Source organism: Triturus cristatus, chromosome 5_1, assembly GCF_964204655.1.
Source record: "Triturus cristatus chromosome 5_1, aTriCri1.1, whole genome shotgun sequence".
NCBI lineage: Eukaryota > Metazoa > Chordata > Amphibia > Caudata > Salamandridae > Triturus > Triturus cristatus.
In genome coordinates, this window is record NC_140587.1 from 966765058 (window position 1) to 966780472 (window position 15415).

Here is a 15415-nt window from a genome sequence, read left to right on the forward strand (position 1 = left end):
GTCTCAACTTAGACTTTATTGAGGAACCCACAAAGATATTATTTTATCTTTTTATACCATTAGTGTAGCTTTCTTTTATTTCAATTTACTTACGGTGTTTATTCCACAGTTCATTAACTGACACTATTACTCCAAGACAATCAAATGCAGATATCCCTTATATTTTGGATGCACCCATTATCCAGGATAATCATATCTTTTTTACACTGAATTGAATCATCTTGTTTTTTTGGGTGTTTATGGCCAAATTATTAAGGCTAATATCTACTATAATATGTTAAATTGGTGCTACAATTCCTTCTCAGTTCTGTGAAGCAGAAGAGCATCATCGACTTACTGGAGTATATCAATATTTATCAAACCCAATTTTGGCGGGTTCACCTCTGTAATTTCTAGGCACCAAGCCATATTAGTTTCAAACAATTTAAAAAGTGTGGGAATCAATAGAGAACTTTGTTTCAAGACCCTTAATATTTTTACCTTTGCTGCATCTGTATTAAGATCCACTACGTATCATTGTCAGTATTTTGGACATTACAAAATCCAGAACTTTGCAGCTCGTGTCCTACATTTTTAGCTTTTTTTTATAACAGTACTCTATTGAGAAGACTGAATGCAGACTTTGAGATTTTCATTATATCAAAAAGGCAGCCCTTACATTCTTTGATATATTTTAATACAGACCAAGAAGGTATGAAGCAATAACTTGATGTCAGCATTGAAAGCACATATCGGTTGGGTTATTATGGAGGACAAACACCAACCAGATAAGAAGATTATTGACCGTTGCTGATCCTCTTAGGTATGCTGGTTACCTGTCCAGCAATTTTTTAACAGATTAAGTAAATCAGCTCATCATTTGTTCTCCAAGGGGAGTAAACAATACAATTGTGATTCGTGTTAACTTTATAAAAAAGAAAAAGTCCTTTTTATTCATGAATGTCCATAAATCTTGATCCTTTTCACAAATTCAAAAAAGAAATTGTGAAAAAAAAGCATACAACGCATGTTTTGTGACAGCAGTTGCTTCTTCAGGGCTAATGAATCAATCGTCCTGTTCATGCAACAAATGTCACTAAGAAAATGGAGAATAAATGACAGACTTATTATGGAAGATACCTGCCTTATCGATTCGTATTTCTATTCTAGAGAAAATTGGTTTTGCCAGAATCTTTCCATCTGAAGTAAGTTAAGTTACCAGGTGGCTGCTTACTGGGTTCTCCCTTGCTTCCTTCTTAATTATAGGGCAACATGCTCTCATCCTCTGCATCATTTGGCAGAACCTGAGTCATAAATATTGTGATGAACACTGTGGTTGATATATCGCTTCACCATTCCAGGTCCACCACATAAACCTTGTTAGGCACCGTATCAGATCATTTAGCCTTCCCCCTCTTAAATTTCTTTAGAACATGTTCTTAGTAACTAGAAACCCAGCTCTAGCACTGTGGCTGGCTCAAGATAGTCTGACAGATCATCAACCTTTTTACCAAACCTCTTCACAGCCAACTGCCAATATCTCTTACTATAATTTTCAGCCATGAACAAGTGCGTTTCTTCCCATATAATTCTGTGACATTCCACTTTCTTCTTGTATGTTAATTTCTTCTATTCTACCTTTGTTTCCCTAATACTCTAAGCTTTATCATCTGATGCACTGATGTGGCATGCTTGTGAAACTTACTGTTTAAAAACACATTTTTTATTTTTTGTAAAACAGAGCAATTTGGATCGAAATGTGGCTCCCTTTTTATTGGTAGCCTTAACCCTTTCCTTTTCATCCTACCAATATTATGAACAGAGTTCAATTATACATGTAAAACCTTGCATTATCTGAAGGTCTCTGGATGTTCTGAAACACATACCCCATAACAATTAAAAAACAATTATTTATGCATTACTTTATGGAGATTCAAATCAGCCCCCACTCTCTCAACTGATTTTCTTGCTTTGTCCCACTGGAATACCTTTGGTCAAACAGGACCACACCTTAGTCACTCCCTATACTATCAGCAATAGTTGTTGCCGATGGTCACGCACCAACTGGGGACTGTTAGAACTTGGGTTGTTAGTTGACTAAAGGATGAGTCCAAGTAAGACAGCAACCACAATTCTAGTCAGGGTAAGAAGCTGGCAAACCCTACATTAACCTGTGCTCACCTTCTGTCAGGCTGAACTTAGAGGCAATGTGTAAAGCATTTGTGCAACACTTCAAGCAGTAAAACAGTGAAAACACCACACAAAAGCTTCCACACCAGGTTAGAATAATATAACGTAATTTAATAAATAAATCAAGACAAAAATTGCAAACAACCAGAAAGTAGAAACAGAAATATTGAATTAAGTGAAAACCATGCCAAAAAGCACTAAGCTCCAACAAGGGCTATATGGTCATGCTAGATCAGGACAACGTCAACAGTTTAGGCTGACTGCAATGGAGCTCGGGCCAGCTACAGTGTCCAAGTTGGGCCTGCTAAGTCAAAGTCCAGGTTGTGTCAATGTCGAAGATCCTGTCGACGTTTAGGATGCACGATACAGTCGAAGTGATGCGTCGATGTCAAAGTGATGCGACAGTGTTTGTCGCAGCGTCAGCGATTCTCTGGTCCTGATCCGCGCATCAGTGGCGATGCATCGGCTCCAACAAAGAGCACAGGCCTGTGATGCGTAATAGTTGACCTCATCGTCAAGGTTGTCATAGATGGAGATGCAAAGACATAGAGCTGAGAAGAGCGTCACGCAGTGGTGGTTCCAACAGCGACGGGTCAGGGTTGATCCTGGTTCTGATCATGCAACAGGAGCAATGTGTCGGCTCCGATTCATGCAACGGCACCGATGCACCGACCCGTTAAATGATGGATGGATTTTGCTGAAGCAAGCACTTGAGGCCTCACTTCCAAGGGTCCAAGACTGGGGTGACACCACTTGACAAGACAGACTCACAGATGGCAGAGTCTAGGTGCAGAAGCAGGTAAGTTGGAAGTCTTTTATATCCCTTAGACTTTATATCAGGAGGCAATCTAGCTAGCCCTTGGGGTCACTCTCGGTTCAAGTGATGCAAATCCAGTACTTCTTATCCAGTCAGGGGAACAGCAGGCAGCAGGGCAGCACAGCAAAGCAGGAGCCCAGCAAAGCAACAGTCCAGCAGAGTGGCAGTCCTTCTGCAGCACAGCAGTCCTTCTTCCTCGCAGAGTCTTCAAAGGTCCAGAAGTGTACTGAAGAGGTGGTGTATTTGAAATGAGGAGACTTCAAGGACAGGTCTTTTAAGTGCACAAAGGTCCTCACTTCCTGCCCTGGCTTCAGACTCACTACATGAGGGGTATGCAGCTGTTTGTATGGGGACAAGACACAGCTGATTCAGGTCTAAGTGAACCTAGGTCCAGCTTTTAACTCACATCCTCCCAGGATGGCACATCAAGTCACATCTAAGCTCCCTTTGTGAGTGGGTGTCTAGAGGGAATACACAAAGCCCATCTGTCACCCTCCCCAGACGTGTGTCAGAGACAGGCAGCAGTCAAAAAATGTCTAAAGTAAGACAATACCAACTTTCTAAAAGTGGTATTTTCAGAATTGCAATTCAAAATCCGACATCCCCATGAATTTGAATTTTAAATTGTTAATCCAGAGACCCCAAACTTGAAAAGTCTATCTCTTCGCATTTGAGAATTACAATTAATTTTTTTATAAGGTAATCCAAATGCTATCCTATGGGCGACAAAGGCATTGCAGTGGTGAAAAACAATTTGAGGGTTTTTCATTACCAGGACATGTAAAACGTATACGTACATGTCCTGCCTTTAAAAAACAGTGCACCTTGCCCGGTAGGTTGTCCAGTGCCTATTTTAGGGCTGGCTTATATGTACAAAAAGGGAAGGTTTTGACCTGACAAGCGGTTTCTCTTGCCAGATCGAAATGGCACTGTTAACTGCACACACTCGCTCTGCAAACGCAGTCTGGAGTCATAGTTAGAGAGCTACTTAAGTGGGTGGCACAATAAGTGTTGTAAGCCCACTAGTAGTATTTAATTTAAAGGCCCTGGGCAAAATGTAGTGAGCTTTACTAGGGACTTATAAGTGCATTAAATATGCCCAATAGGGATGAACCAATATTACCATGTTTAGGGGAGAGAGAGAGCACAAACACTTTAGCACTGGTTAGCAAAGTGCTCAAGCTCTATAGCTAGAAAAACAAGGTCAAAATAGAAGAGGTAGGCAAAACATTTGGGGGAAGACCACCATAAGGCTGTCCAGTCTAGCACATGTCCCCTCCTCAGCTGAAAGAGTGGAGAGCTACCCAACCCCTTGGGCATTCTCTTCACAAAGGTGGAAAAACCTAGGGAGACCATCAGCATTGGCATCATTTGACCCCAGATAGTGTACCACCCTAAAGTCCATTCCCTGTATGGAGATGGCCCTCCTCAACAGTTGCGGATTTTCACCCCTCTCTCTGCATGAGCCATCTGATGGGCCTGTGGCCTGTCTGAAACAGGAAGAGAGTCCCAAACAGGTAAGGTCTCAACTTCTTCAGTGCCCAAGTCATAGCAAAAACCTCTCTTTCAATAGCACTCACATCTGTTCCTGGGGAAGTAATTTCTTACTAATGAAGGCTACTGGTTGGTGTAGGCCCTCTTCTTTTACCAGTGCTAAGACTGCACCTATGCCATGCTGTGAAGTGTCCAATTGATTGGAGAAATCTTGTTCCTTGAGTGCAGGTACTGTACCCATGTTTTCCTTGAGGATGTCAAAAACATTCTGGCAAGCCTCTGTCCATATCATCAATCCAGGCTGCTTTTTAGAAGTCAACTCAGTTAAGGGGGCAATATTGGTGCCATAACCCTTAACCAATGTTCTGTAGTAGATGGTGAGGCCTAAGAAGGCCCTCACCCCTGTCTGAGTTTTAGCTGGTTGCCAGGCCATGATGATTCCTATCTTGGCTTGGAGGGACTTCAGCTAGCTCCCACTTACCAGGTGTCCCAGGTACACCATGGAACCCTGCCCAATCTGGCACTTGCTGACCTTGATGGTCATGCCTGCCTGTTGCAGGGACTGAGGCACCTTGTGAACGTGAGATAGGTGCCACTCCCAGCTGGAACTGTTGATAGCAGTGCCGTCTAAGAATGTGACATAAAAGGCCTCCTTACCTTAGGAAGGTCGCAGGGGCATGTTTCAGGCCAAAAAGCATCACCTGAAACTGGAAGTGGACCTCTAGGGTTGAAAATGCTGACCTCTCTTTGGCCCCCTCAGTCAGAGAGATCTGACAGTACTCTGATATCTAATCATAGGTACTGAGGGATTTGACAGTGTCCGTCCTGTTGTTGTATGCTTCATACTTTCTCAGTAAAACTATGCATTTGTTGGACAACATAAGTGTGAAAACCGTGCAAGACTGATTCTACACACACACCATCAGGATATGATGGCTTAACTCCTGCTAGCTCACAGTGCACCATCTGCAACCCTAAGCTGGCAAGGTAACAGATGGATTGTGCAACCTCAGAACATTACAACTCTCACTCCCTAAGGAAATTGTGGAAACAGATATTGAACCCTTTCATTTGGAAACTCATGTTTACCCACAGAGAAAGGTAAGAAATGCACAACATAGCATTTCAAAATGTATTGAAGCATTATGATTGTTTTGAAAAGTATGTGCACTGAAATAATCAATAGAATGAAACTGAACTTTGTAAGCAGCATTATGAGAATGGTAAAGAAAATAAACAATTCAGTCATTGTGCTGTTACAGAGGATATATGCTTGCACTTAAATACTGTTATATTTTGTGCTCCTACGTAGCGCTACCTGTCTTAGTGTGCCTATGGTGGGTGAATCTGCCAGAATCCCTGTAGGGTGATGTAACTTGCCCATTACTTGTGGGTAAGTGTAATTGGGGCGCCAATCTTGGTGGAGAGCTGGGCATCATCCCTTGTAGGATGCAAGCGGGAATCAGCTGGGCTGGAATTCCGGCTAGGGGCAACTTCAGCAATGTCAGCAAAATGCTCCTCTGTCTTAACAAAGAAGTGATGTTGTTTATGTAATAAACTGCACTCATGCAATCATGCAGGAGCCCCAGTCAGGCCACTATTGTTGACTCTTTCATGATAGTTCAAACGCTGAGCGGACAATAGCAAACAACAGCATTCTGCATAGTCAACTTAGCTCTTGTACAGAATGTTCATGCACTCTATAATATGCCTACTAAGTAGTGTAAATGTAAGCAAAGCTATTTCAGAGAATATTATCCTGTACAGGCATGCAAGCAAATGTGTGTCAAATGTCAGCATTTAAGAAAATATGGAACCTTTGAAAAGTAAGCATGCAAAATGGTTGTATACCTACTTGGGCCTAAATGTGTCCGCATGCCACCCACTCCTAGGACATAACATAACAAGAAAGCTTCCTAAAATGCATGCTAAAAAAATAGGGTCATGAAAATCTAAAATCCTAAAAAGCATTGTGCTTTGTAATACTAAAAGCCTACAGAAAGCTAAATCGCAGGAGAATCAATATAAAAAGTGAATAAAAAGAGACAACTTAAAGCAATTCAGAATGATGAAAAACAAGGCTGAATAAAAAATCTGCAATGCTTGAAACTACCAGATTGTTTAAATGCTCATAGGAGCAGACATAACATTGCTATTTCCAGCACTGCAAATGATGTTTCCCATAGTACCCATTGCACCAACTGCATAGAGAAACATGTTCAAATCCAACCCTTTCAGCAACCGCCAAATGAAGAATGGGCAGCAATAACCCTGCAGAGGATGAGCCAGGATCCAAATCACCAGGAGCTGAAGTATCCCAGGAAGGCTCATGCATGTTGAAGCAACTGAAATCACAAAGAGCATCAATACAAGTGGACCTTTAGGGGACCCACCAGTAGTTCTATTTTCGTAGATTGAACAGGTTGCCTTCCCAAGCATATGCCCAGAGTACACTTGAAATTGCACAATAGACAGCGGAAAATGGGCTGCACGCAGTGTAGCCAGACAGGCTGTTAGGAAAAGAATCAGTAGTTTAGTTCTTGAAGCAAGGGTATGCCAAAGGATTGTATCATTCTGTCAAAGTACCAAATCTCCACAGGAGCCGATGATGGTCCCAACGCCCCTCCACCTCAGGCGCCACCCAAGATCAACTCGAGGTAGCGACTAAAGCAGGGGGGAAAGGGGAAGTGGATGAAAAACAAGAGAGACTGCCTGGTAAGTTGGTGGTACTTCACTCGATCGTCTGGGTGAATCTTCTTACTGCACCTGGATTTAAAGACATACATGTAAAAACTGCCTATACATGTTTAATGCTAGATGTAACGCTACAACACTAAATTTACCCTGTCGACCCCAGGCTTTTGCTTCTCTCTGTGATGTTTTATAATTGGGTTAATTTTCTGCATCTGAATGTAAAGGAAGAAGACCACACTTGTAAAACGTTTCTGTTTTTTCCCAAAAAAAAAACTAAACACTCTGAAAGTACTCTTAGTTAGCGCTCTACTATTCACCTTAGCTACGAGTAGTAGCTCTTTGGTTTTATGAGTCCGTAATTAATTCTGAAAGATGTTAAACTCTCTGAGGTTCCCTCTATACACCAGTAACTGGGAACCCCATGTCTTTTTACAGTCTCGGTTTCATGTGCTTCAGGCTAGAAAGTTTTTTATAATGTCAAATAGCACTTTAGTTCTCTCAGGATGAAATTTTACCACACTGTCCTCGGGAACATAAGCGTTACAAAGGTGTTACCTTAGAAATGCTAGGAAGGTTGAAACAAATACCGCAACTGGAACATGTAGGCTGAAGCGTTGCTAGAAATTCTCTTCCTTCGGTAAATTCTTGTCAGGATAGTCGAATCCCACGTTGCGCATGCGTTATAGAACCAAAGAATTGAGTTTACGATATTTCCTGAGGTAAATACCAAACAAGTTCTGCGCCTCACAATGACACTACTCTCTTCCAGAAAACTACAGTTGAAGTGCGCAGTTCTCCTGTGGAACGCGCACCTTGAGCTCTCTAATTGTCGCGTGAGGGGAAACACTAGACCGCTGACCTGCTTCAGATTTGCACCCATTTGCGCGGCCATTTTCCTCACCTGAGTTTCTTATCATAGTTAAGCATTGTCTCAACAGGATTTTGGGCGTCACACACTTTTGTTTCCTACATGGATGCTTAATTTGCTTTGTCCGTGAGTTGCCTCTCGCATTGGCTGTAGTAGTGGCCAAAGTCTTGACAGTACCTCCCTCCAAAAGGGGCTCCCCCAATTTTGGTTTCATGGGATTGATCTTATGGAATTCTCTTATTAACTTGGGGGCATGCACATTAGAATAAGGCTCCCACGATCTTTCCTCAGGCCCAAACCCTTTCCAATCAACTAAGTAATGCAATGTATTCCTGGAGATTTTTGAGTCTAAAATTCTGCTCACTTCGAATTCATCTCTGGACTCCACTCTAACTGCGGGGGGGTCTGGTTTCAGCCTTGCATTAGGAGGACTCTTTTTTAGCAGTGATATGTGAAAAGCTGGATGGATCTTTAACTGTTTAGGCAGTTGTAACCTCACTACTACTGGATTAATGATCTTAAGGACCTTGAAAGGACCGAGGAATCTCGGCTGAAACTTCCTATTCCCTTTTAGTCGCAGATGTTTGGTGGACAACCAGACTTGATCTCCCACCACAAACTGGGTGCCCACCCTTCGCTTCTTATCAGCCTGTCTTTTGTAGGACTCTTTTGCCTTGAGTAAGTTTGCTTGTGCCCTTTTGTATGAGTTCTTCAACTCCCTCACCATTACTGTGACTGCTGGCACTGTTTCGTTTAATTTTCCCATCATTAAATCTGGGTGTCTTCCAGAGTTCAGATAGAACGGGGAATACCCCGTTGAACTATGCACAGCGTTGTTGTAAGCAAACTCCGCTGTCCACAAAAGATCCGACCAGTTTCCATCCTGCTCCAACAAATAAAGTCTCAGATATTGCTCCAGCTCCTGATTGACCCTCTCAGTCTGACCATCGGTTTCAGGATGATAACTGGTAGAATATCGTGTGTCAATCCCTAAGCTGCGCATGAAGGTTTTCCAAAATTTGGAAATGAATTGGGTTCCTCTGTCAGAAATGATTATTTGTGGAATTCCATGTGCTCGAACTATGTGTTGATTAAATATCTGAACTAGTTGGGGAGCTGTTGGTAATCTCTTTAACGGAATGAAATGGCTCATTTTGGAAAATGAATCCACTAACACCACTATGACTGTATGACCCTGACTATCTGGTAGATCTACTATCAAATCTAGAGACACAGTGTGCCATGGGTATGGTGCATTAGGCAGGGGCTGCAATAGCCCCTGTGGAGCCTGTCTACTGGGCTTCCCTTTTATGCAAGTCTCACACGTTGAAACGTACTGACCCACCTGAGCTGCCATGCCAGGCCACCAAAAGTTCCTTTCGATCAACTCTAAAGTTTTCTTTACGCCTTTGTGGCCCGCCAACCGATCATCATGACAACCTTTCAGAGCCTTGATCTGTAAGTCTTCAGTGGGTAGATACAATTTCCCCTCGTAGTACGGAAGACCTTCTGATATAGATTTCTTGTTGTCCTCTCCGACCCATTCTTCCCAAACTCGGTCTGAGCAGTTTTCTCGGATTTCCTGAGTAAGTTCTTCCAGATGGACAGCTCCTACAATTTTATCCAACGGAATGATTGGTTCCACCTTAGGGGCTCTCAATTCTTCTGGTGCATTCATTCTGGACAGGGCATCCGCTTTTCCGTTTTTTATTCCAGGTTTATAGGTGATCACGAAGTTAAAGTCTGAAAAGTACAAAGACCATCTTAATTGCCGTGGAGTGAGTGTTTTAGCTGATTTCAGAAACTGCAAGTTACGATGATCTGTGAATACTGTCACGCAATGCTTGGCTCCCAATAAATAGTGTCGCCAATCCTGGAAGGCTTCTTTTACCGCCAACAGTTCTTTGTCTGCAATTGAATAGTTAATTTCCGGTTCTGATAACTTTCTTGATCTATATGCCACTGGATGAAGCTGCCCCGTCAGTTTGTCCCTTTGTGACAGAATCCCTCCTGTAGCGAAGTCTGACGCATCGGTTTCCACAAAGAAGGCCTGCTCCGGGTCTGGGTGCATCAAGATTGGGGCTGTGATGAAGGTTTTCTTAAGGAATTGAAATGCTTCTTCAGCTTCGTTGGACCACTCAAATTTTTTCCCTTTCTTCAGGAGTTGGGTAATAGGGGACACCTTGGCCGAAAAATCTGGAATAAATCTTCGATAAAAATTGGCAAAGCCAAGAAAACTTTGTATTTCCTTCACATTTTTTGGTGAAGACCAGTCTTGAATGACTTGCACTTTTGCGGGATCCATAGCAACTCCTTCAGCGGAAATTATGAAACCGAGGAACTCCACACGCTCCACATGAAAAGAGCACTTTTCCAATTTGACGAATAGATGATTTTCTAATAATGTTTGTAAGATTGCTCTCACATGTTTCACATGATCTTCCAGGCTGTTTGAAAAAATTAGAATGTCATCGATATAAACCACGGCTACTCGATCCAGATATTCCCGAAGCACATCATTTACAAGATGCTGGAATGCCGCAGGAGCATTGCTTAATCCATATGGCATCACCTGATACTCGAAAAGGCCATATTTTGTCCTGAAGGCTGTTTTCCACTCATCACCTTCAGCCACTCTCACCAAATGATAAGCGCCGCGTAAATCCAGTTTAGTAAAAACTTTAGCTCTTTTGACCTGATCCAATAGAGGTGAAATAAGAGGTAACGGGTATCGGTTCTTCACAGTTACCTGATTCAATGCTCTGTAATCAATACAGGTGCGAAGAGTTCCGTCCTTTTTTGGTCGAAAAAATAGCGGCGATGACACTGGCGATTGGGAAGGTCGAATGAAGCCAATCTTCAAGTATTCGTCTATGTATTCCTTGAGATAGACATTTTCAGCTTCAGTCAAGGCGTAGATACGACTACATGGCAAGGTGGCTCCGGGTTCTAATTCGATCTTGCAATCGTATTCTCGATGTGGCGGAAGTCTCTCTGCATTTCTTTTGTCGAATACGCTTGCCAAATCTTGATATTCCACTGGAATTTCTTGTGTTCTTAAGGTACATATGCAATTGGTGAGTTGAGCCAATTCTGTAGCTGGAGTTCCTTCTGACCTGGTTTTTGTTCCTGCAAAACAATTCTGGATACAATGCGCAGAGTTCATTTTGACTGTTCTTCTTTCCCAATCAATTGTGGGGTTGTGCTCAGTCAACCAGGGTAAACCAAGAATCAGTTGGAACTGTGGAGCATCAATGAGATTGAATCTTATGTACTCTCGGTGACTCTGTAATCCAACTAACTCTAAAGTCTCAGTTTCATCTGTAATGGGTCCTGACGTGAGGTTTGAGCCATCTACTGACTTGACGACTTCTAAATTCTTCTTTCTGATTGCTCTTACTCCTATTTCTTTTGCGTAGCTCAGGTCACAAAAATTCCCTGTGGCTCCAGAATCGATCATGACTGACACCCCTGGAACCTCCTTGTGCCCAAACTTGATGGTAAATGACACAATCAAATGCGGAGCTGACGATTGTAGTGTATTAACCAATTGTTGGTGTTCTGGAGTCGACTGATCCTTGTTTCCCACCAGGGCAACTCCCTCTACTGATGGGATCTGTCTTTTAACCCCGAGTTGGTCTTGGGTTTTTTGTGACAGTCTTTGACAAAATGTCCAGAATCTCCACAATACATGCATAGATTTTTTGTTCGTCTTTTCTCTCGCTCTTCTTTGGTAAGAGGGCCTCTAATGGATCCTATCTGCATAGGTTCTTCTCCACTAGCTGCATCGGTTTTGCTACTGTCTGTCTTGACACGGTCCCAACGGGGCACGAAAGACCGGAACTCTTTCTTCTTCTCTGAACGTCTTTCATATAATCGATGATCGATTTGAAGGACTAGGTCAATCAACTCTGAAATTTCTTGAGGTCTCTTGGGAATTTGGGCTAGAGCGTCTTTTAAGTCGTCCTTTAGACCTCGATAGAATAAGGCTGAACGCTTATCCTCTGGCCAGTTGGTCTCCACAATCAGTTTGTTAAACTGTGCGATATACGCTACCAAATCACGACTCCCTTGTTTCAGATCCAGCAGTTCATTGTCTGTGGCTTGGTTGGCGGTTCTCCGATCAAAAATTCTCAGAAATTCCTTCTTAAATAGCTCATAGTCGTACAGGGCTGGGTCATTTCGAGAGATCAAAGGCATTGACCAGGCGGCAGCATCACCACTCAAGTAGGACAGTACGAATGCAACCTTAACCTGCTCTTCCTTAAACACTACAGATCTACACAAAAAGTGTAAGGAACACTGTGTTAGAAATATCTGTGCCTTGTGAGGGTCCCCATTGAATCTTTCTGGATTAGCTAAAGGTACTATTGGGGCAACTGAATGAATAACTTGTGTAGCTACCTCTGCCGCTGACCCACGGGTTGTCTCCAATGGAGTGGTTCCCGCAAGGAACTCTTCCATTTTCAATTTAATTTGATGAGTCTCCTGTTGAGACCTCCTAATCTCATCCCTAAGATTTCGATTTTCATCGGCTGATTGAGTCAATTGGTTTTGTAAACCTTCAAGCACTCCAGCCAAAGCCTTTAAATCGAAACCCTCAGCCATATCGACTCAGGTGGATTAGCGGGCACTTCAATCTGTCAAAGTACCAAATCTCCACAGGAGCCGATGATGGTCCCAACGCCCCTCCACCTCAGGCGCCACCCAAGATCAACTCGAGGTAGCGACTAAAGCAGGGGGGAAAGGGGAAGTGGATGAAAAACAAGAGAGACTGCCTGGTAAGTTGGTGGTACTTCACTCGATCGTCTGGGTGAATCTTCTTACTGCACCTGGATTTAAAGACATACATGTAAAAACTGCCTATACATGTTTAATGCTAGATGTAACGCTACAACACTAAATTTACCCTGTCGACCCCAGGCTTTTGCTTCTCTCTGTGATGTTTTATAATTGGGTTAATTTTCTGCATCTGAATGTAAAGGAAGAAGACCACACTTGTAAAACGTTTCTGTTTTTTCCCAAAAAAAAAACTAAACACTCTGAAAGTACTCTTAGTTAGCGCTCTACTATTCACCTTAGCTACGAGTAGTAGCTCTTTGGTTTTATGAGTCCGTAATTAATTCTGAAAGATGTTAAACTCTCTGAGGTTCCCTCTATACACCAGTAACTGGGAACCCCATGTCTTTTTACAGTCTCGGTTTCATGTGCTTCAGGCTAGAAAGTTTTTTATAATGTCAAATAGCACTTTAGTTCTCTCAGGATGAAATTTTACCACACTGTCCTCGGGAACATAAGCGTTACAAAGGTGTTACCTTAGAAATGCTAGGAAGGTTGAAACAAATACCGCAACTGGAACATGTAGGCTGAAGCGTTGCTAGAAATTCTCTTCCTTCGGTAAATTCTTGTCAGGATAGTCGAATCCCACGTTGCGCATGCGTTATAGAACCAAAGAATTGAGTTTACGATATTTCCTGAGGTAAATACCAAACAAGTTCTGCGCCTCACAATGACACTACTCTCTTCCAGAAAACTACAGTTGAAGTGCGCAGTTCTCCTGTGGAACGCGCACCTTGAGCTCTCTAATTGTCGCGTGAGGGGAAACACTAGACCGCTGACCTGCTTCAGATTTGCACCCATTTGCGCGGCCATTTTCCTCACCTGAGTTTCTTATCATAGTTAAGCATTGTCTCAACAGGATTTTGGGCGTCACACACTTTTGTTTCCTACATGGATGCTTAATTTGCTTTGTCCGTGAGTTGCCTCTCGCATTGGCTGTAGTAGTGGCCAAAGTCTTGACACATTCCCTTATGACATAGGAGCACATGTTGCAGCGCCATCCCCATTTGGCTGCATAACAAACGATCCATGCTGGAGCAGATAAAATAAAATCAGAGTCCTGACAAGCAGGAACAAAAATGCTTCTAAGCACTGAGTGTATAAAATATGGAATAACTCCGAACACTCTCTGCTAGGTGCTAACAAACCCAGAGCCAGTTGACTTAAAAATGTGCACTACCCTTGCAGTATTGGAAATGTTAACAATGCGGTGCACTGGTTCCCCAAAATCGTAAATTGGTGAGTAGTTATGACTGTATCTCAGAGGAAGATCTTGCAACTTGAAGATAAAACATCTTTCTTGCAGATGTTAAGGCTACATCTTTTTAAAACAAAGAGGTTTGAGTCTGCTTAAATCATCAAGGTTCACATCACAAACCTTAATTGAAGGCCGAACGGTCACATCCCTAACTGTATGAGCAGGTTCAAACAGTACTTCTGCACAGCAAGTCTTGACCGCAGAAACTGTTACCAGATAGTCAATTTTCTGTTTCATCCCACAGCAGCCTTGATCGTTCAGAATCAAATAGCTACCATTAGAAAGCAATCTAAATGCTGGACGAGCCACAGCAGCTGGAGAATCCTTCTGATAACACGACAAGTACCCCTTGAATGCATTACATGCGCCATGGAGTATAACCTATAATCCTAACTAGAGAATGGCCTAGAGTATTCTCACAAATGGCCTAGAGTATTCTCACAGTCTGTACCGCTAAGAAAAATCTCAGTGTCACCATTCCTACACCAGTATGTGAAAGGTAAGTTCCATGACTCCTATACAAACCCCTCTCCTAGTGCTTCATATCTGCCCTCTTTATGGTGGTTTAAGTTGTATTTAATTGGAATTCTTGATATTGGCAAAGAAATAAACCCATGTATTAAGCAATCTGCTAATGGAATTTCTGCATCAGTGAATGATAATTTTTTAATCTTTTCTATGTGTAACATAGTGTATGTCACATCTTTCCTAACCATAGTGGTTTGTTCTGTAGTTAGATTTTATGGTAAAAACAATCTACTGGCATTTAGGTGTTTTCATGGGACGCGACAAATTTGTAGTGTCTGTAGAGTCCAACTTTATAGCATAATAGACTTGCGTTGTGATTGCCAATGTTGCAAAGAGGACATGTCACTCTGTACAATGTTGATAGCAGATGACACAATATTACCCAGAGAATTATATACTAGTGGATAAAGTGGTTTTTACCATTGTTTGCTTCTGCTAGAGCCTATCTAAATTCGCTTTGTCAATCTTACATAGTCCCTCAGCAGAATCCTGCTGTGAAACCTTCCACACTTCAATGTATATTGTATACAGAAAGCGCGTTTGACTCCCCTTTATCCTACACTTATCAGACCCCAGGGGCAACATTTATGGCTTTGAGGGGTCCTGCTGTGCTGTCTCAATGGCTCTCTCTCAGATCCTGTGGTCCTAGGTCCGAGGGTGACCTGTGAACTGCCATTGCAGACATGTGCCCTGGAGGAAGACAGGAGAGGAAGCAATGGCTGCCGTGTGTGGGAGCAGGATGACGTAT